The following is a 20,875-nucleotide window of genomic DNA, read 5'->3' as shown; positions in this document are numbered from 1 at the left end:
AACTAAATCAATACTTTTCTACAAAGTATGTTCTCTCTCCTCTTTTATCTCTCTGTTTGTTTTATTTATTTTTTTGTGCCGCTTTGCTTGTTTAAATTCACCACAGTTTTTGTGTTTGTTCTTTGCTTGATGCTTTTGTTTCATATGAAATTTATAGTTGACTCAATTCTTTTTGTTTCAGGTCAGTGTTAAAACAGGTGGTTTGCAAGGGCGGAGTTAAGATTTTGAGTTTGTGGGTTCTCGTTATGAATTAAATTATTTCAACATATTTAATGTTCAAAAACGTATCAAGAACTATCACTTTTTCCGAGTTTCACTTGTGATTTAGAGCAAATATACCCTCGTTAAGAAAATAGTGCATATATACCCATGTCGTTACACAAATGGTGCAATACCCATTTTGCTGCCAGATTTTAAAAAAAGAAATCATTTAGCTTTTCATTTAATTTAGAAATTGTCACGTGACTTTAAAAAAATAAGTCTATCTATTTTTATATTGGACTTATTTTTTAAAGCCACGAGACAATTTTTTTTTTTTGCTAGTGGGTTGTCTCGTTCGTTTAAAAAAAATATTTGCTTGGCTTTAAACAAAAATAAGTCTACCTGTTTTTTAAAATGAATCAAACCCGACCATTAGAAAAAAAATTACGTCGTGGCTTTAAAAAAAATAAGTCTACTAAAAAAGTAGATAAGACTTAAAAATCAAAGTCCAGCCCATTTGAAGGGTAAAAATCAAAGTCTAGCCATTTGAAGGGCAAACCGTGCAATTAAATGAAAAGAAAGTTTAACATCTCCCTAATATTTGACGAAGTCAACAGACCCACATAAAGAAGTTGGGAAACTTTTACCATAAGCAGCAAAACAAAAGCTTAACCCAGCAAGCTGAAAAACCCATTAATCAACCAAACAAATTAAAGTAATAAGGTGATCTGAGATTAAAATCAACAAGATGAACAAGATAACAATTACCTTGATCAGAGAGGGGCTTGATTTTGCAAATTTACTGTTTTTTCAACTTACAACAGTAAATCGTACATATACGCGAAAATGGGTCTAACAAAGTACGTTCTCTCTTCTCTTTTATCTCTCTATTATTTATTTTTGTTTGTTTCAATTCTCCACACAATTTTCTTTGTTTAGCACTGTATTTGAATTGTAGATGGTTTCTACTTTGATTTAAATGGAACCTTGCAATAATATTGTGTGCTGATGGAAAATATTAGGAACCTTCTCTGAACTTGATTGAGATTCTTGATTGTATAGAGAAAGCAGAGTAAAGGAAAAATATGTTATACTGTAAGTCAAGGTTTTTACCCCAAGTTACACTCTCATCCTTACCAGTCAAAATTTTAAACCCGAAAATGACTAGGTGACCTTCCTCGTATTGACTACTCCAAAGCTACAGTAGTAAATGTTCTTTGCTTTCTGCTATATATAACTCAATATTATTGAATAGAGGAGCAGAGCAAAAAATTCTTGATTTCTTCTCTACCAACTTAATTTTTATAATTTTTAGTACAGAAATGGGTTATCAAAAACTTGCATTGTTCCTGCTATATATAGCCTTTCTCAGTCAACTTGTTTCTTCTTCATCCTTACCTCATTTGTGCCCCAAAGATCAAGCCTTTGCTCTTCTTCAATTCAAGTACATGTTTACTATAAATGCTTCAATTTCTTGTAATCCTTCTTATCAGTCAAAAGTACTTTCATGGAACAAGAGCACAGATTGTTGCTCATGGGGTGGAGTTCACTGTGAGGCGACGACTGGACAAGTGATTGAGCTTGACCTCTTTTGCAGCCAACTTCAAGCCAAGTTTGATTCTAACAGTAGCCTCTTCCAACTCTCCAATCTCAGACGGCTTGATTTGTCTTATAATGATTTTTCCGGGTCACTCATTTCACCTAAATTTGGTGATTTTGCTAGTTTGACATATCTTGATTTGTCGAATTCAGATTTTTCTGGTCAAATTCCTTCTGAAATCTCTCATCTTTCTAAATTATACTTTCTTTGTCTCGAGTTTAATTATGATCTTAGATTAGGACCTCACAATTTTGAACTGCTCCTTAAGAACTTGACCCAATTGGAAGCGCTTGAACTTAGCTATGTGAACATCTCTTCCACCATTCCGCTAAATTTCTCTTCTTTTTTAACAATTCTAGATCTTTATAACACACAGTTATTTGGTATATTGCCTGAAAGAGTTTTCCACCTTTCTGACTTGAAATATCTTTTTTTTTTATCATTCAATCTCCTGCTCACTGTTGGGTTTCCCACAACCAAATGGAATAGCAGTGCATCTCTCATGGAGTTACATCTTAGTGGTGTGAATTTTACGGGTAGGATACCTAAATCATTTAGCTATCTAACTTCACTGCAAACATTGGACATGAGTTCTTCCAATCTCACAGGGCTCTTTCCTAAACCTATATGGAATCTCACCAACATAGAATGGTTATATCTTGGGAGAAACAAGTTGAATGGCCAAATTGAGTGCTTATCTTGTAATCAAAGCTGGACACAACTTGATACACTAGATTTTTCAAACAATTCCCTAACTGGTCTAATACCTTCTTGTATATTCTCCCTTCCTTCACTCTATAGGTTAGACTTGAGCAATAACAGTTTCACTGGCAAAATTCAGAATTTCAAGTCCAAAAGATTGGTAGCAGTTATTTTAAGACAAAATCAGCTGCAAGGTCCTATTCCAAAGTCACTCCTAAACCAGAAGATCCTATCTTATCTTCTCCTTTCTCAAAATAACCTCAGTGGACAGATTGCGTTAGCTATCTGCAATCAGAAAACAGTGGAAGTGCTAGATTTGGGAAGTAATAATTTAGACGGATCAATCCCACAATGTTTGGGTGATATGAGTGGGCTTGGGGTTTTGGATTTAAGAAACAATAGTCTTAGTGGGACAATTAATACAAATTTTAGTGTTGAAAACCAACTCGAAGTCATTAAATTGGAGGGGAATAAGCTAGAAGGGAAAGTTCCGCCATCTTTGATCAATTACAAAGATTTGAAACTCCTTGATTTAGGTAATAATGAGTTGAATGACACATTTCCAAAATGGTTGGGAGCCCTACCTCATTTGCAGATTCTAAGCTTGAGATCAAATAGGTTGCATGGCTTCATTCAAGCTTCAAGGAATGAAAAATTATTTTGCTCAACTTCGAGTCATAGATCTCTCTTCCAATGGATTTAGCGGGAATTTACTCGTGAACCTTTTTGTGAATTTTGAAGCTATGAAATTAATTGATGAGAAAAACGGAACCCCAAGATATGTAGCAGATGGAAATATTTACTATGATTGTTCTTTGATAATTACAACAAAAGGATCGTATCTTGAATTTGTTCGAGTTTCAACCTCAAACATAGTTATCGATCTCTCAAAGAATTAGATTTGAAGGTCATATTCCAAGCATTTTTGGAGATCTCATTGGACTTCGTACGTTGAACTTATCTCATAATGGCTTGGAACGTTATACCAACAACACTGCAATATTTATCTGTACTTGAATCGTTGGATCTCTCATTCAACAAAATTGGAGGAGAAATTCCCCAACAGCTTGCGTCTCTCACATCACTTGCAGTGTTAAATCTCTCTCACAATCATTTTGCTGGATGCATCCCTAAAGGAAACCAATTTGATACATTTGAGAACAGTTCATACCAAGGAAATGATGGGTTATATGGATTTTCACTTTCAAAAGTGTCACGACCCAACTAGGGGCCGCGACGGATACCCGATACTTGTACCGAGCACCCCCCTAACTCATATCTCATTCTTATTACTAAGTGGGCCAGATTGGTAATACCGTTGTTTCTTTACTTATTCCTATCATTAATAGCATAACCATAATCAGGCGTTAATAAAATCTGCTAGCATGTTATACAACCCCAAAACGAACAAAAGTACAAAGCATCTGACTGTACATATCTGTCTACGAGCCTCTAAACATAGCACACATATCTCTACAAGATGGGCCGGGTTCTGCCGTGCCCGAATATATACACAAAAGTAGTACCAATAGACTGAAGCTCCGGATCAACTGGAGCACTCTCAATGAGCAACTGGTGGAGCTCCTAGGGATTAAATTCGTCTATCTGCTGACCTGCGCGGCATGAAACGCAATGTCCACAAGAAGGGACGTCAGTACGAGTATGTAAGGCATGGAAAATAATACAAACAGAAACATAAAGTATGAATAACGATATCATGGAATCATAGGGCATGTAATGAGATAAGAAACTAACCTGTACGTAGGAATTCCCTTTCAGGCCGGATACCATGCATGCTTGTCTTTCCCTTATATAAAAAAAACATTTCTTTTTCATAGTCATAGAAAATAGAGTTTATACCATATCATGTCTCTTCTTTTTCATATCGTATCGTATCATATCATGCCGTATCGTATCATGTCGTATCATATCATGTCATATCAATTCATATCATATTATATCAAGTCATATCATATCATGTCATAGCATAGAACCGAACGACGTCGGCTCGCCCACATAGCGCCGAAATACGTCAGCTCGCCCATATATCCCGCGTCCGGGCATCCCGCGTCCGGGATAATAACGCCAGCTGACCAGGTGGCAATGAAACATATGTCCCTCCCCCAATGTACATATACATATCATATACATATATCATGTAAGCATGCAGGGGAGCCCAAGGAAGATCGTGTGTCCATCGGAGTGACGTAAGGTCGGTAACCTCCGATTACATTATGGAACAATCACCATGACTTTGTCTCACCTTGAAGGTACTAGCATTATAAGGCGAGACTATCAATAAGGAATAGCTTTAAGAGAAAACATAGAATAAGATCACGAGTCTCATAGAACATTCATTCATATACTTTAGAGTCTTTGAGAAAAATAGAGTCGTAACCAAGAAATAGAATAAAAATTCAAGAACTAGTTTGACACTTTCATACTCATTTTGAATCCTTAACTTAAGACTCTTGGTCATGGAATCACTTTTGTCATACTCATCATAGACATATTCTCTTTCTTAGCATCATCGTTATCATTGTCATCATAGACATATTTCCATTAGAATAGTTACAGTACTTATCGTTTGATAAACGGAACAAGGATCAAAAGTTTCCTTTGGATTCTACTCCAAAATAAGTCAAACGGAACAATAAGGAAAATCCGGGAACAATGGGCCCACCTCGGATCAAATGAGGCGGCGTACAAAATTTACGTATATTACATTTCATGACGTCACTTGTGAGAGTTTTAAGGTAGTCGGGTCCTATTTATGCAAGTTCTAGATGTTTAGGAAGTTTTTCCAACATTTCACACAATTTCTAATTCAATTCTACTGAATGAAAAAGGGGTAACTTTAGGTGCGGATTCTGGAGAATAGAGTTGTCCCCGAGGCTCGTATCCAACCTAGTATGCTGTTATATCCCGTATTTTTGAACGTCAGATTATTTGCTGAGGTGGGGCCCACACATCGAGATTTTTTTGGGACATCTGAAAAGTCATATGAATCACATATGTGAAGTTAAACACAACTCAAGAAGGACCCTTGGGCCAAATCAAAGTGGAAGTCCTCCAAACGAATATTTTTAAGAAAACGTTTTCGGGTGATCTGACTTCTAGGGGCAAACACGGTATTATAAGTTTGGAATTTGGAAAATACCAAGAAATAGAAGTTGTAGATAATTGAATTAGCTTTCCAACCATAGGTCGTGGGTTCCCAGGTGACATCGGTACAAGGAGATATGGACGTTTTAAGGTCGAAAGGTCAGTGGGCTAAGCCCAACTCGGGATCAACCGAGTTGGCCCAAAAAAATAAAAAACGAATTAAGGCCCAAAGGAGAGGGGTGGCCGGCCATCTTATGGCCCAAGCCCACAAAATTAATAAATTTCCCATGTGATAATTAATATAAAGGATCATTAAATTGTCTTGAAACATTTAGAAGTTTCAAGACAATTGAGAAAGAGAGAAACAAGAGAAAGAAGAGCAAGAATAAGAAGGCCATTTTCGGCCAAGCTCTAGACCAAAAAAAAAAAAAAAAAAAAAATTCAAAAATCATTTTCTACCAATTAAAGGGTCCTTTACAACTTGGTGTAATTATTTTGGAAGGAAGAACACTTGTTTCTTCAAGTTGACAACTTGGTCAAGTGAAGAAGATTGTAGAAAAAGGTAAGAATTAATCCCTTTTTATTATGTTATGAAGGTTGGTTTATGTTGTAGTATGTAGAAATGAGTAGAATTTATGGAAATATGGAAGTTTACAAAGTGGGTGTGCATATATGTAAGTGGACATATATGTATATTGTTGTATAAATAATATGAGTTGAATTTTATGTTGTATTCTAGTTGTGGTTATGGTGAAATTTATATTGGAAATGGAAGAAAATGGTTCAAGTTGGCATGGAAAATTATTGGGAATAGTTATAGGAAATTATATGATTTTAATGAAGTTTTTATGTAATTATAGAAGTGGAGTTTTAAATGTGAATTATTATGTTAGTTGGTGAATTTGGAAGGATAATAGTCCATATTGGCATGAAAGATTGGTTGTTAAGTGGTTATGAGAAGTTTTGTGATTTTATGGTAGATTTATGTAATTATGAAAATGAAATTATTAAGGTGCAAATTATGATTATGGTTGATGAAATTGGAAGATGGAAATATGTTATGAATATGTAGATTGAAGATTTGAAGTTTTGGATGGATTATGGTTTTGGTGGAAAGTTTGTATATCTTGTGAATATTTGGTAGAAATGATATGAAATGCTTCCGAATTATATTGTAATGATCTTGATTAGTAATGAATGTAAAAGCATTGAGATTGATTTGGAAATGTGAAGTTGGAATGAAAACTATTGCATTATGTTGGAAAGAAGACTAGTTGTGTTATATTGTGTTTTGTAGTCATGGTTGTTGTCATTGTGTTGATAGTTTGGCCGGGTTGAATTCCCGGATTGATATTGATTAAAAAATTGGCTAAGTTGAATTTTGGGGATGGTGTATTTATAGGGGAGATGCTGCCCAAATTTTTGTAGACAAGTATTGGTTAAGATTGAAATCTTAAAGCTTTACAATTAACATTTGGTAATTGTGACCAAATTGTAGATTTTGGCGAACTTGAAACTTGATTTTGGAGACGTGTATGAATCGGAAAAGGTATGTAAGGATTCACCCTTCCTTCTATGGCATGTCTTAAACGTAATAAGTTGGATACGAGCCTCGGGGACAACTCTATTCTCCGAAATCCGCACCCAAAGTTTCCCCTTTTTCATTCAGTAGAATTGAATTAAATATTGTATGAAATGTTGAAAAATTGCCTAAACATCTAGAACTTGCACAAATAGGACCCGACTACCTTAAAACTCTCACAAGTGACGTCATGAAATGTAACGTATGTAAATCGTGTACGCCACCTCATTTGACCCGAGGTGGGCCCGTTATTCCCGGATTTTCTTAATTGTTTCGTTTATCGAACGATAAGTATATGTACATGTATATGGGGAAGATTGGGAAAGAGAAGGCGCTATAGACGCATAGCCACCTGATCAGTTGGAGTATGGTACATGATATCGTCCCGGACGCGGGATGCCCGAACGCGGGATATATGGTTAAATGGATCGGAGCCGACGCCTCGGCAATATGATATGTTCTATGTTATATATATATATGAAAAGAAATGTTTTCCAAGAAAGCAAGTATTATATGTATATGGATCGGGCTGCACGTGCCGCAGCAATACGTTATAGTATATGCACATATGGATCGGGCTGCACGTTCCGCAGCGCTAAGCATGCATGGTATCCGCCAACGTGCACTTATATGTACAGGTTGTGTTTCTACTTCATGACATGCGCTATATCTCTTTTATGTTATTATTCATGCCTTACATACTCGGTACATTACTCGTACTGACGTCCCTTCTTGTGGACGCTGCGTTTCATGCCGCGCAGGTCAACAGGTAGACAGATTTGACTCTTAGAAGCTCCATCAGCAGTACTGTGGCAGCGCTCCAGTTGTTCCGGAGCCTCAGTTTCTTGGTACTACTTTTGTGTACATATTCGGGCACGGTAGAACCGGTCCTTCTTGTATATGTAGATGTACTTTGTTTAGAGGCTCGTAGACAGATATGTACAGTCAGATGTTTTGTACTTTTGTGGTCCTCGTCGTTGTATAATGTGCTAGCAAAGTTTATAAGTCCATGTCTACAATTATGCCATTAATGTTAGCGTTAAGCAACAGAAAAAAAAAATACGGTATAGTCTATACGGCCCACCTAGTAGTAAAAGTACGATACGAGATAAGGGGTGCTCGGTACAAGTATCGGGTACCCGTCACGGCCCCTAGTTGGGTCGTGACATATGCCTAAGACATGCCAAGGAAGAAAGAGTAAAACCTTACATACCTTTTTCTGCTCTTTATGCTATTCCAAATTCAAGTTGCAAATCCGCCAAAATCTACAATTTGGTCACATTTACCAAACATTGATTAGAGCATTTAGAAGTTGAATCTTAAGATAACACTTGTCTACAGAAATTTCGGCAGCACTTCCCCTGTAAATACACCATCCCCAAAATTCAACTTAGCCAATTTTTAATCAACAACAATCCGGGAATTCAACCCGGCCAAACTATCAACATAATGTCAACAACCATACTAACAATTTCCATATTCAATCCAAGATACATTATCACAACTCAATCAATATACTACTTCCTTCAAAGCCTTCCAACTCCAATAAAAACAATACCAACTTAATAATTTACACACTAACAACTTCACACTAACAACATTATATTCCACACATGCATAACCATCATATTTAATTTATATAATCTTCCAAAACAAGCCTCCAACTACTCATACTCCACTAAGCTCATTAGGCTTTTATTTGCAACATAAAATTCACAACACAACAACCAACATACTAAATAAAACATACTCACCATTCCTTCATGATTCAGCAAATATACACGGCTATACATGTGATATACAACTCACGGCCAACATCATACACACATGGCTACAACTTCACTAACATCATCCGACTTCCATTATTAACATAGCATCCAAAACCACAACAACCAAATATTAGATAAAATAGTTAAATCATCATTCCTACACACACCCATAGGTACACGGCCACAACATGGTTTTTCTCTTTCATGAATTTCATCCACTTTTACATGCTACAACACACAAAATCATCCATACATATAAGAAAGGATTAAACCTTACCTATTTCTTCAATTCTTCACTTAGCTAGAAATTTCAACTTGCATGAATATGGATTCCTCTTGCTCCAAAAACCACTCCACCTTGCTAGGGGCCCTTCAATTAGTAGAACACAATTTTTGGAGAAATTTTTCCAAGGTTTCTTGTGGAAGTTGAAGTTGGCCGAATGGCCTTCAACTTTTCTCCTTCTTTTTCTTGTTCTTTTCTTTCTTGAAATTTCTAGAGTGTTCAATGAAAAAGATGACTTAGTCATCTTTTATTTTTGTGAATTAAACCCCCACATGGGCTTAGCCCATGCCATGGCCGGTTGGGCCCTCTTTTTCTTTTTAAAATTTCAAGCCCAATTCTATTTTTCATGACTAGTTGTAATTCATAAAACTATTTTCCAAAGTTCCGATTTTACCCCTAGACTCTTTTAATAATTCCGCTTCTAAATTCTTCATAAGCAACTCATATGCCAAACAAAATGAAAATAAGGCCTTGCTTGTTGTCTTCCCGCGATTGTCTTGAATTATCCGATTGCACAAAAATGCGGGATATAACAAAAAGCTTGTGGCAGTGATGATGGGGTACCACAAGGGACAACTCTATTTGAGCTAGATCAAGGAGAAGAAGGAGATTCAGCAATGATCAGTTGGCAGGCAGTTCTCATGGGTTACGGTTGTGGTCTAATTATTGGACTATCTATAATATACATAATGTTGTCAACTCAAAATCTAGCATGGTTTTCTAGGATGGTTGAAGAATTGGAACACATAATTATTACGAGAATGAAAAGACACAAGAAAAGAAATTAGTGTGGAACCTCCAGGTATTCAACTTTATCTTTATCTTTCAAAAGATTATTGTATATATATCAATGTATTTTCTACCTCCTTCATCCTTAAAGCTCTTAATTAACTTTAGTTCTTCATTTTTGAAAATTGCAGGATTCAAGTCTAATATGTTGCTGGTGTTGCAAATATAATCCTTTATCTTCATAGTTTGTGATTTTTCTGAAGTGTTTGTTACCCTATGAATAAAGACATTTGTTTTTTTCCTTCGAGACTCAGCCAAATTTATTTTCATTTATTTAAAGTTTTAGATTATTAGCAGAATTCATGGCCTCAACTTGTACAATTCATCCTCAGTACAATTAATTGAGTAATTGGGCTCAAGCATACAGTCAGTTAATAAATAATTGAGGTTATCTGGACCTTTGGTATCTCTATATATTAGAAGCCACAGTTTGGTGGGACGAACACAACACTCAAAGATTGTACAACAAGCAGTACAAATTGTTGTCATACCCCATTTTAACCGGAGTTAAATTAGAAGTACGACATATTGGAGATTCCTATTTTTTGTGTTTGTTGTTAAGGAGTCGCCACCTAATTATTTATGGTGAATTAGGACACTAAAGTTAACTAAAGTAATTATCTAAAGTTGATTTTATTTTAAAGTCTACGAAACCAAAAGAGCTGAGTAAGGGTTCAATTAGTCTAAAGGGAAGGTATTAGGCACCCTTTAAGACCCATTAACAATGGTTAACTGACCGGACTTATGATTAGTTAGGCTAAGTGTGAATATTGTAAGCTTTATAAATGTGGCTAAAGTTATAGATAGATCTGTAAAAATGCTATTTAAAAGAGGACTCGTAGAAAACAATTATTTGTCTAAAAGAAGATTTTGAGTGCTATTTAAAAGTAAGACTTACAAAAGACTATTAGTTCAATATGGACCACGTAAGGATTATTTTAGCAAATATATGTTTCAAGCGTGAAAAAAGAACTAAAGTGAATAAGTTATCCACATAACTAGCTTGCCTTTTATTTCTCAAAAATAAGCTGACATTAGTGTATCATTTATGATGTTTTGAAAATCCTAAGATGGTGAGAATGAAAAATGATTCCTTAAACCCAAGAATGTGTAGGCATGCTATTTGAAAATCAATTACTCAAAATAAATATTACAGATACTATAAATAGTTTAGAACATAAATAGAAGAGAATGTAATTTGTGAGTTAACTACCCATTACTAAACTAAACCCCTTAACGCCAATAAGGTTCATTCTAGCTAAGGAAAAACAAAATAAGAAAAAGTGTTAGTCAAATAATACAAATTAAAGGGGAGAAAAATAAAGGAGCAAAGATGATTAAGTGGGCTCAGCCCATTTAATGGAAACTGCTGCATTTTGCTTGCTATTGGGCTTCGGCCCAGAATCATTTTTCATATACTGCTGCTGAATGCTGTTCCTGTCTATTGGGCTTTGGCCCAAATTTTTTATTTTGCTGCTGCGGACAGAACTGATAGGCTGACTCGAGAAGACAGTTTCGTTGGGCTTTGGCCCAACACCGACTGCGGGAGGAGACGAGTCCCTCGGAACCGTATGCGATGTTCATGCACAAAAAAAAAAAAAAGGATTAGTATACAATTCAAAGAATTTTAATAAGAAAGAGTCAGACAAGATGTTCTATTCCTTGAAAATGTAATAACTTGCTTCAAGATTCGCAAATAGGTAAAAAAAATGACAAGAATCGAATTCCTAATTATCAGAATGAAATAGTTCAATTTAATTCTAGTGAAGGGGAAATAGAACCAGCAACTCTCACATAAATCATGTTTCAGATACGAAAAGGGCCAAGTATCCAATTCAAAACAAAACAAAACTAAAACTTTTATACTGAACTTTGGACAGAATTGAAAAGCAAAGCTGCGAGATGAACTAAGCCAATTCATGCTTGTATTTTAAAATCTCTTAAACCAAATGACGGGAAGAGAATAACAAACAAGGATCATATCATGAAAGAATATATTCAGTTTGAAAAAAAACGTAGTGAATTTAGTCCAGAAGCAACTGCTAGATAGCAGCAAAAAATGAAGTAGCAAAGAACACTGTAGGTAGCCATAAGCAGTAGCTGTTGTGGCAGATACAACAAGAATGTGGTAGCCCAAGAGTACTATAGTAAATTGACTCAGAACTACAACAATCCTAGTATCCATTTTTTCCAAAGACAAGTGTAACCATCGATTGCTTATCCACCAAAAGCAGCCACCAGTCCTTTAGAATGTAACAGATCCAATCTCAAAATGCAGCAAGTATGGGAAGATGCAACAGCAAAGCAGTCAAGCAAGTAAACCAGTTACGCAATGTACTAAGGAAAAGATTATGCACAACAGCGGCAGCGAACAGAGGTTTACAGAATGCGAGTGCATTCATGAATCATATAATTGCCCATAGAAGCACACAACAACAGTCAAGTATACATTAAGCGTATCACCCCCTTAAGTTCTCAGATGGCTCAAATCAATTTAAATGAAAGGAAGCATAGCACAATTGCCTTAGGGCTCTCAAACCTATAACTGTTTTTCTCATGGCTAATCCATGCAAACACAACCTTTGTTCATTAGAATCCCAAAGCTCACAAGATAATGAACTAACGACAAAGACAAGTTGAGATATTACAGTGCACAGATTTATCAAGATTCAGTTGGCTCAAGCACATTTAGACCAACACACAAAAACTCATACTTTCAAATGAAAGAGTAACACATGATGAACATTATTCTTAATCAAAACATGCTCTATACAGTTTTGGAATAAACATAGACTAGATCAAAACAAATCCATCAAGTTAGATATACGGTCCTTCAAATTTGATATAGGCATTCCACAAAAGGAGCATAACATTCAGCAGAAAACCACCAAATTTGCACACTGGATTCACATTTAACAGGGAAGGAACTAGTAAAGACTTGGTCTCCTCAATCAAACAAAATCAAACACCCAGTGTAGGACCTCTTAAATAAAACAAACATGGTACAGGATGGACAGAAGGCAGACAAGTTCAATTATTCAGATGTGATACAAGAACAAACATCAAGTCTTAACTGGGTTCAAAATGATACCAAGAAATGCATAGGTAAATGCAAAACCTGCACCTGCTATAAATCAAAAGATATGGCAAAGGACAGGAAACTGGTTATGCTTTCGACATGCAAAGATTTTAAATAATCCTAGCGATCAGATGGTTCACACCAATGAATTTAAGATTCAGACCCACATCTCTGTTAAATTTTGCTCTTTCTTTAAAGTTCAGCAACCGAAACGACGTGTCACAACAATGAACTTATCAAACACAGCAACAATCCTGCTTAGACAACATGACATAGGCAATGCAAACAAAGCTAATAATAATGCATAGATGAAATGATTCCTGGGATGCATACAAACTAGTGTGCAGCTTATCATGAAGAAGGTTCAACACACCACAAATTTTAAACTTCTTGAGGCCAAACATCATTTGAAATGTTCTTTCTATTGGACAGCATACTGAAATATACGTGCTTAAGGTGAGCTTACACTACCAAATACCAAAACAACCGCTTAACTAATATGAGAAAGGCATGACCAGATCAAACTAACAAAACTATAGCTAGCCATGATTGTATTGAACCATACTAAGCATCCAGACGAATTAGCAAACATTTAAACCAGCAATGATCTGTTAGTATTCAAACTAACCATCTTATAGCCTTGCTAATGACTCGATAAAACTCATTCCACATGTTTGACAACTACTAACTATACTTAAGGCTATATTAACACCTAGAATAAGCTAATAGATGAACAAATTTAACATATGTGATTCTTAAGCTAACTACATAATTAATCGATGCTATACCATATTAATTAAGATTAGGCTCATCTAAACTGAACAAACACTAACATAGGTATTAACTAACACACAAGTACCAGTTAAACTAAAACCAGCAAAGTACCAAAATAAATAAAAGGAAAAGGGGTTACACTGATTAGAATTAAATTAAGCTTAACTAACCATTGAAAATAATTCATATGAACATCAAATAAAGATCTTAAGCCATATTTTCAATGAAACACTGAATATACTAAATGAGCATCAACCATTATCAAAAGATAAATATAATTTCCTATTTTACGACATCGGATATACAAACTTTATCACAGCACCAACTTGAAATTAAAATTACTTTAAATATGCGAACAGAGAATCCAAACACACACATCAGAAATCAAAGCGAACCAAAAAGTGGAAGAAAGGGATTGCACTGACCTTTTGTCGGTGCAGTGAATTGAGGTCGTCGGGGTTTCGAATCTACTCTCTTAAACTCGCGAACGATTTCGCAACTCAGATCGAAACAAACCAGAAATTCTTCTTTAATCAGAAGTGTTCAAAAGTAAGCTAAAGTGGCTTCTCAAATCGTATGAAATTTGGGGTAAGCTATTAACCCAAAAGAAAACCCCCAATCAGTGTTGAATCCCCGATTTAGAGTAGTGATGAAAGATGAAAAAAATTGAGGGTAGTAAAGTATCCTTTCGCGGCTAAAGTTCACCGGAAAAAAAAAGGAAAAAGCAGTTTGAAAAATAGTTGAATATCTCTGAAACACTGAATCCCCTTTCTGAAACAATCTCCCTCTCCTCTAAGACTGAATAATCCCCTCTTAAGATTCAATTCCCGCCCCGATTTATAGGGTTTCGTTTGGTTTAAGAAAGAGAGTGAGGGAGGAGCGGAGGAGCGTAGGTGGTGGGGATGAAGAAATGATAAAGGGGAGCGGAGTGCGGCGGTGAGTGGAGAGGAGCGGGTGTGAGAGTGGGGTAGCGGCGGTGAGTGGGAGTGTAGGGTAGAGGAGCGTGGAGAGAGAGAGGTGAGGGAGGCGGAGAAAAGGGAAAAAGAAAGAGAAAGAGAAGAGAGTGAGGGATTTAGGGTTTAGGAAACAAAATTGGGCCGGGTCGGATCATTTTTGAGCCGGATCGGGTGAAAGGTAACGTGGGCTGGTTAAAAATACTGGTAATGGGCTGGTCCGTTTGGGTAGTTTAAGGGTAATGGACTGGTTGAATTAATTAGAATATGGGTTAATAGTTTGGCTGAAAATTGTTGATCCTTCCTCCTCTATCTTAATTATTCTTGGGCTTCTAATTTAATAACTAGTACAATATATATATTATGTTAATTAATGATTAATATGTAGAAAATAAAAGACTCGATAAAGTATAATTAATTTAGCAAATACAAAAATCCAGAAATAAAATGATGACGAACCATTTAAAATTTGTGATAAAGTAATACTAGTAATGTTAATAGTAAAGTAGTGAAAATTAGTAATAGTGAAAATAAAGTGTTTAGCTCGTCAATAAATTTAGAAGCTCAAATAAATAAATTAAAATAAAGGAGGGACAAAATTGGGTGTCAACAATTGTACTATAGGGTTAGGCCTAACTCAACACGTGTATCTTCCTCCGGTAATTCAGTCTGCTCAACTTCTGAACACACAATGCTCCCATTAACTCGAAGACGCATCTCTGTCTGTGAGTATCTCAACTTCCTTCTTTTGTTGTCTCTGTACTTCAATCTTTCACTTTGAAATTCTTTTGTTGACGGGTATGTAATTTTTTTATCTTTGTTGTACTTGTGATGTCTGGTGAGTTTTATTTATTCTCTTTCTTTCTTCTTTGTCGCACCCATTTCTTAGTGATGGCATTTTCACCGATCTGACTTAATTTGATTTTCTTTTGGTGAATTCTTACATGCAGGTCAGTATTTGTGCCCCTTTTGCTTAGGGTTTTTCGGAAAGATACTTGATGTGTGTATTAGAATACATATTTGTTTTCTGATTTATATCTGGGTGAAAGGTTGTAAGTGAGTTAAATAGAGGAAGAAGAAAGCACGTAATGACTTTCTCTCTCAGATTACTTGAAATGAATAATCCAGTGAAATCCTGAAGCATCTCCATTATGTAATTGGAAATTAAGTTTCTCATTCTAATCAAAATCAAGTTACTTAAATTTCTTCCCGAGGTTGCATTGGTGATGAATCATGAATGTTGTTTAGCCCATACATGGAATAAATCTGGTTTAGCTAGAGAATAGTACATTTATGATCTATTTATATCTACAATATCTATTAAAACACGTCAATGCCCATTGCAAATTGAATGTTGAGATGAGAAAAAAATACAGAGCTTGGACAGCAAAGACTTTCTATGTCTATGAACTACTCCCTCTGTCCCAAAAAGATTGTCCTCCTTTCTTTTTTAGTCTGTCTCAAAAAGATTGTCCCCTTTCTATATTTAGAAACAATTTAACTTTATCAGATGATTAACAGCCACACAAATATCTAAGGTTGTTTTGGATCACACATTTCAAAAGTTTTCCTTTATTTCTTAAACTTTGTGTCAAGTCAAAAGAGGACAATCTTTTTGGGACGGAGGGAGTAATTTACATGCTTTAAATTTTTGTAGTTTCTACTACTTTAAATTTATTTCTATAGTTTTGTGCAACTTTTTGAGGTGTAATTTTCTGCTTTTTTAAATTTAAAAAAAAATAGTTTAGTTTTTTGTGTTACATACTTTAGAATTTGATGGGACTTTCTCGGTGTTTATAGTTAAATCTTTTTTTTTTAATTTTCCGTCAAATCTAACAGACAGAGTTCGGTAAATATTTTACAAAAACTAAAAGTGTTAACTTTTGGCAAACTTAAAGGACCAAAATTGCTAAATCCATATTTAAGTGAATGTATTTGTTTGATTTGATTTGAATGTTTGATGAAATGCTGAAGAAGTTGAAGCATATGTTCTGGTTTTTTCGGGTTCAGCATCCCAACAGATTAAACATAGTTTGTAGAAATAAATTCAGCCTAATTATTTTTTAACTATCTCCTATGGTCTATTCCACTGATAAACAGAAATTAGACAAGCATATTAAACCATAGAATTAGCAAAATATTCTCTTTTTGCTCCACTGATGAATTCTGATCTCCTCGCGACGTCGGTGATCTGTTAATGACGTTATTTAAATGCTGAACCGGTCCCCAACTGTTTTCTTGATAATTAAAGTTTCATTAATCACTTTTTTCTGTATTTCCTTCCTAGCTTTAGTTGTCCATTAGCAAATGTTTGACATCATAATCACAACCCTCTTTTCTTCTTTCTCGTTTGTTCCCCCTGGTGTATGTATTCTAATGCTGCTTAGAGTACTATATTCTTACCACATTTTGCACCTCTAGCAAACAGTCAAGAAGCTGGTGTTGATTTGCTGGTTCCGAGATGAAGATTCATTAGTTAACTTTTGTTTTTAATTGATAGTAAAAAAAAAATTGGGAGAATTACTTATATATACATAACAATAGGGTACATTTACAAAATATGACCATATTTTTCAGTTTAAAAAACATATCAATAGATTTCTTACAAAATATATACGAAAATTTTCGCTCAAGTCTTGAAAAATTCGCTCAAACTTGTATATGAAAAATGTAACGCTGTAGGCTTTCTTCCCAGCGATTGGCATTGCCATCAATGATAGCATTGTTCCGGAAGGTTATCTCTAGATGCAAGCATGTTGTAGTTCTATCTGATGTTGACAGCTTCTGGAAAAAACACTTATTTCATTGTTTATGACCCAGCAAAGGCACATTAACTGATGGCCCAAAATCTTCAGCCGCTTCAGATTACACATCACAAGTTAAGGTTTTTGTAAAAAGCAAATTTATGTCTTCTATGCTAATTTAGAGCATGCTTAGCGGCGGTTAAAAAGATCAACATCTGCTCTTGTGTGGATAAAATGTTGGTCTTTAATTGAACTCTACTACTGCCTGTTCATGATAGTTTTGCCTTCTATGTGGTCCGCACGCTTGGTGGTGCTGTCTTTGTAATGATTTTATGTCTTCTATTCTAATTAAAAATGCAATTTCAGGAATGTTTTCTCCGGTTTATGTTGAGGTTCATGACAGTGCCAATTTATGGACAGTATCTTTGTTTTTTTCAAAGCTTGTCTTCTTTTACAAAAGTTTCTAATTTTCTGGACTTCAAAATTGGTTGAAAGGAAGGTAACCTTTTTATTTGTCTATTTCAATTTTGGCTGGATTATGAATATAATATAGACTTTTTCTATACTAATGCATTGGACATCTTTTGACTTTAAGGATGGATTAGGAGATGTGTATTAAATGATCAATTCTCTTAACATTCCAAGTTTTGCAAATTAGCCTTTCTTCCTCACTTTTTTTTTTCTTCTAACAGTTGTAGCCCAATAGCTGTTTTAGTCCCAGTATTATTGTTTGACAGGAAAAATAATGGCATCATCTTGAATTTCTTTGAGTAATTGATTAGTGATTTTAGTAATTTTCAATTTGGTTGCCGCAGGAGGTTCTTAGCAGTTTGGTGTTAAAGTAAGACTCTTATGAGCTAATGCAGTAAAATTTTTGTGTAGTTTCATACATATAACTTAAACCTTCTCACAAGGCACTCCTTTCTTTTTCTTCTTTGATTCTTATTTGTCTCTCAAAATTTCATTTACAGATATTTGTCAGTGCTCACTGTGACCCAAAATTTGGACAAGCTGAGCCATGGAAGAAAGTCTTTGGACCAGTTTTGTATATCTTAAATCTGTCGTTGGCGGAGAGGATCCCCTTACTCTCAGATACGATGCCAAACAACATCTCGGGACAGTGATATTTTGGAACTAGCTAGAATAATTCTGAAATTGACAACCTTTTAATCAGTAGGACACTTGTCATGACTGACTCTCTATGTAAGGAAAGACATTCAAGGGGATGTTTTTTTTATATACTTTTAGAGGATTACTAGTACACCAATATATATTTAAGGGATGACTTTGAATCTAAACCCAAACTGAAGGGACAATCGGGCTTTTCTCGGCCATTGCAGCGAAGGATGCTTGTTGGTTATTTTGGTAGATCTTCTAGCTACTCTTTTGATTACCCATGGTAGACTGGTTAGTAAGTTATCAAATTGTGTGGAATCAAGAAATTATTTGGCCAATTGTCAGAGTACTATTCAATATACCTACAACATAATGTTCATTTCTTTGTTTATGCTTTATCCAAGACAATCCTGACAGCTGGTTATTTAGCATAATTGTGAGCTATTTTCTGCTTTGTATTACTATAGTTTGTTGGTTTACTTATATGATAGATTTTCCTTCATTATATTATTTTTATCCAATTTTTGAATAGTCACTATTTACCTAGTAATCATTACTAACATCATTATATCGTCCCCATAAGACTGATCAATGGTCAGAGAGATTTTAAATACTTGTTAGATGACTAAAGGGCCGGGATTTCAAAACGGGACAAGTAGTGGTGTTCAGCCTTTTTCTCTAAGTAAACCTAACACTGACATTAGAGTCTAAATAGGATTTGTACTTGCTAGGTTCAATTGATTTAGTACTAAATTCAGTTTAGAGTTTTGATACTGTTAAAGTTAATTTAGCTCAATTTATTTGGTTTTGATCCTTCGATAGCTAGAGCAATGATTTAACCACTATTATTCAAATTTTTCTTTCAGTTTACGGTATACATGGAAAGACTACCTAAGGCATGGTGAAAAATTAGTGAAATTCTAATCTAATATTCTTAGTCCAAATGAGTCATAACCTCAAAAATAAATTATTTACACAATTAACCTCTCTTAAAATTGCACAATATGTGTCGTTTTGTCTTCTTCTTGAGGCAAATTTCAATTCCCCAAGTCAAAAAGAGAAATGCCAAATTGTTTGTTCGACAACGACTGATTAATGGTGCATAATATTATTATATGATAAAAACTATCAACTAATAAAAAAAAATCGATTTGTGGATAAAAAAAAATAGAGAAAGGAATGGGGTTGATGAAGGGTAGTTTAGAAGAGTAGGAAGAGAAGAAGAAAAAGGAAAAGGAAAAAAGAATAGAAAAATATATCAACGTATTACGTATGACGACAAATAGAAAAGACAATGAAAAGGATTTGTAGGAATTAGAGTAAGGTATAGAATTTTTTACTAAAGGATTTCGTAAGATAATAACTTAGGTCTGCCTCTAATTATATAGTGTAAAATCAAATTTCCTCTAATAACGTGCAAAGTCATTTTCTATTGTAGCTTGTGAAATTCTCAATCGGGCTTAGATTAATTGCTTAAATTCTAAGGATCAAAATCCTTCTTATTTTTTAGTTTCATTCTTGCGAATGTACTCATGAGGTGATGATTGTCGTATGATAACGAGCAAGAAATATGCGTGTTACAGATGACATAAGGGGAATAACAACGGATGGAAGGCGGGGAACATCCTTTTTCTGTCTTCTCTCCACAAAGGAAGGAAAGCACCACCAAGAATCTGATTCTTGGTATCTATATTGAAAGATTCAATTCAATGAAGAAAAAGCAATAGATATAGGCATATTCAAAACATTACGTAGTAATCGGTCATTGTAGCACGTGTGTCGCCTAGGGCATACGGGTCTAGGGGAAGGAAGTTGATTATAACCAAACTCAGAAACTTTCCACTAGGTAGTATTTCAAGAATAGAGGGCGTGACTGCTTAGAGTTGGACACAAAATTTCTTATTCAAATTGAAATATATCATGATTTGAGAAATAAGATTTTCCTTTTCTTAAAACAGAAAAAAAAAATACATCCCCTTCCCTCTTTCTTAGGTAGCTTCTTTGAAAGTTTTACATTTTTTCTCATTAATAGTGAGATTCCTGGCAGAGAATTGCTTGTATTCTCCTTAGAATATGCTGGCAATATCTCTTGAAAGTAATCTTTCACGCCTGAAAGTTTATTTTCACCAGTATTCTTTGATTCTTCTTCTAACACCTTTTTGAGGAGTTTAATGAAGT

General features: G+C 35.0%; 1 pseudogene; it reads left to right on the top strand.

The window, feature by feature from the left end:
• The first annotated feature begins 1,495 nt into the window (after positions 1-1,495).
• LOC132624522 (receptor-like protein 9DC1) lies at positions 1,496-10,030 on the top strand (annotated as a pseudogene).
• Positions 10,031-20,875: the final 10,845 nt, after the last annotated feature.

The sequence above is a fragment of the Lycium barbarum genome, chromosome 2 (assembly GCF_019175385.1).
Source record: "Lycium barbarum isolate Lr01 chromosome 2, ASM1917538v2, whole genome shotgun sequence".
NCBI lineage: Eukaryota > Viridiplantae > Streptophyta > Magnoliopsida > Solanales > Solanaceae > Lycium > Lycium barbarum.
Note: the sequence above shows the minus strand (reverse complement) of the source record. Positions and strands in the feature narration are given on the sequence as shown.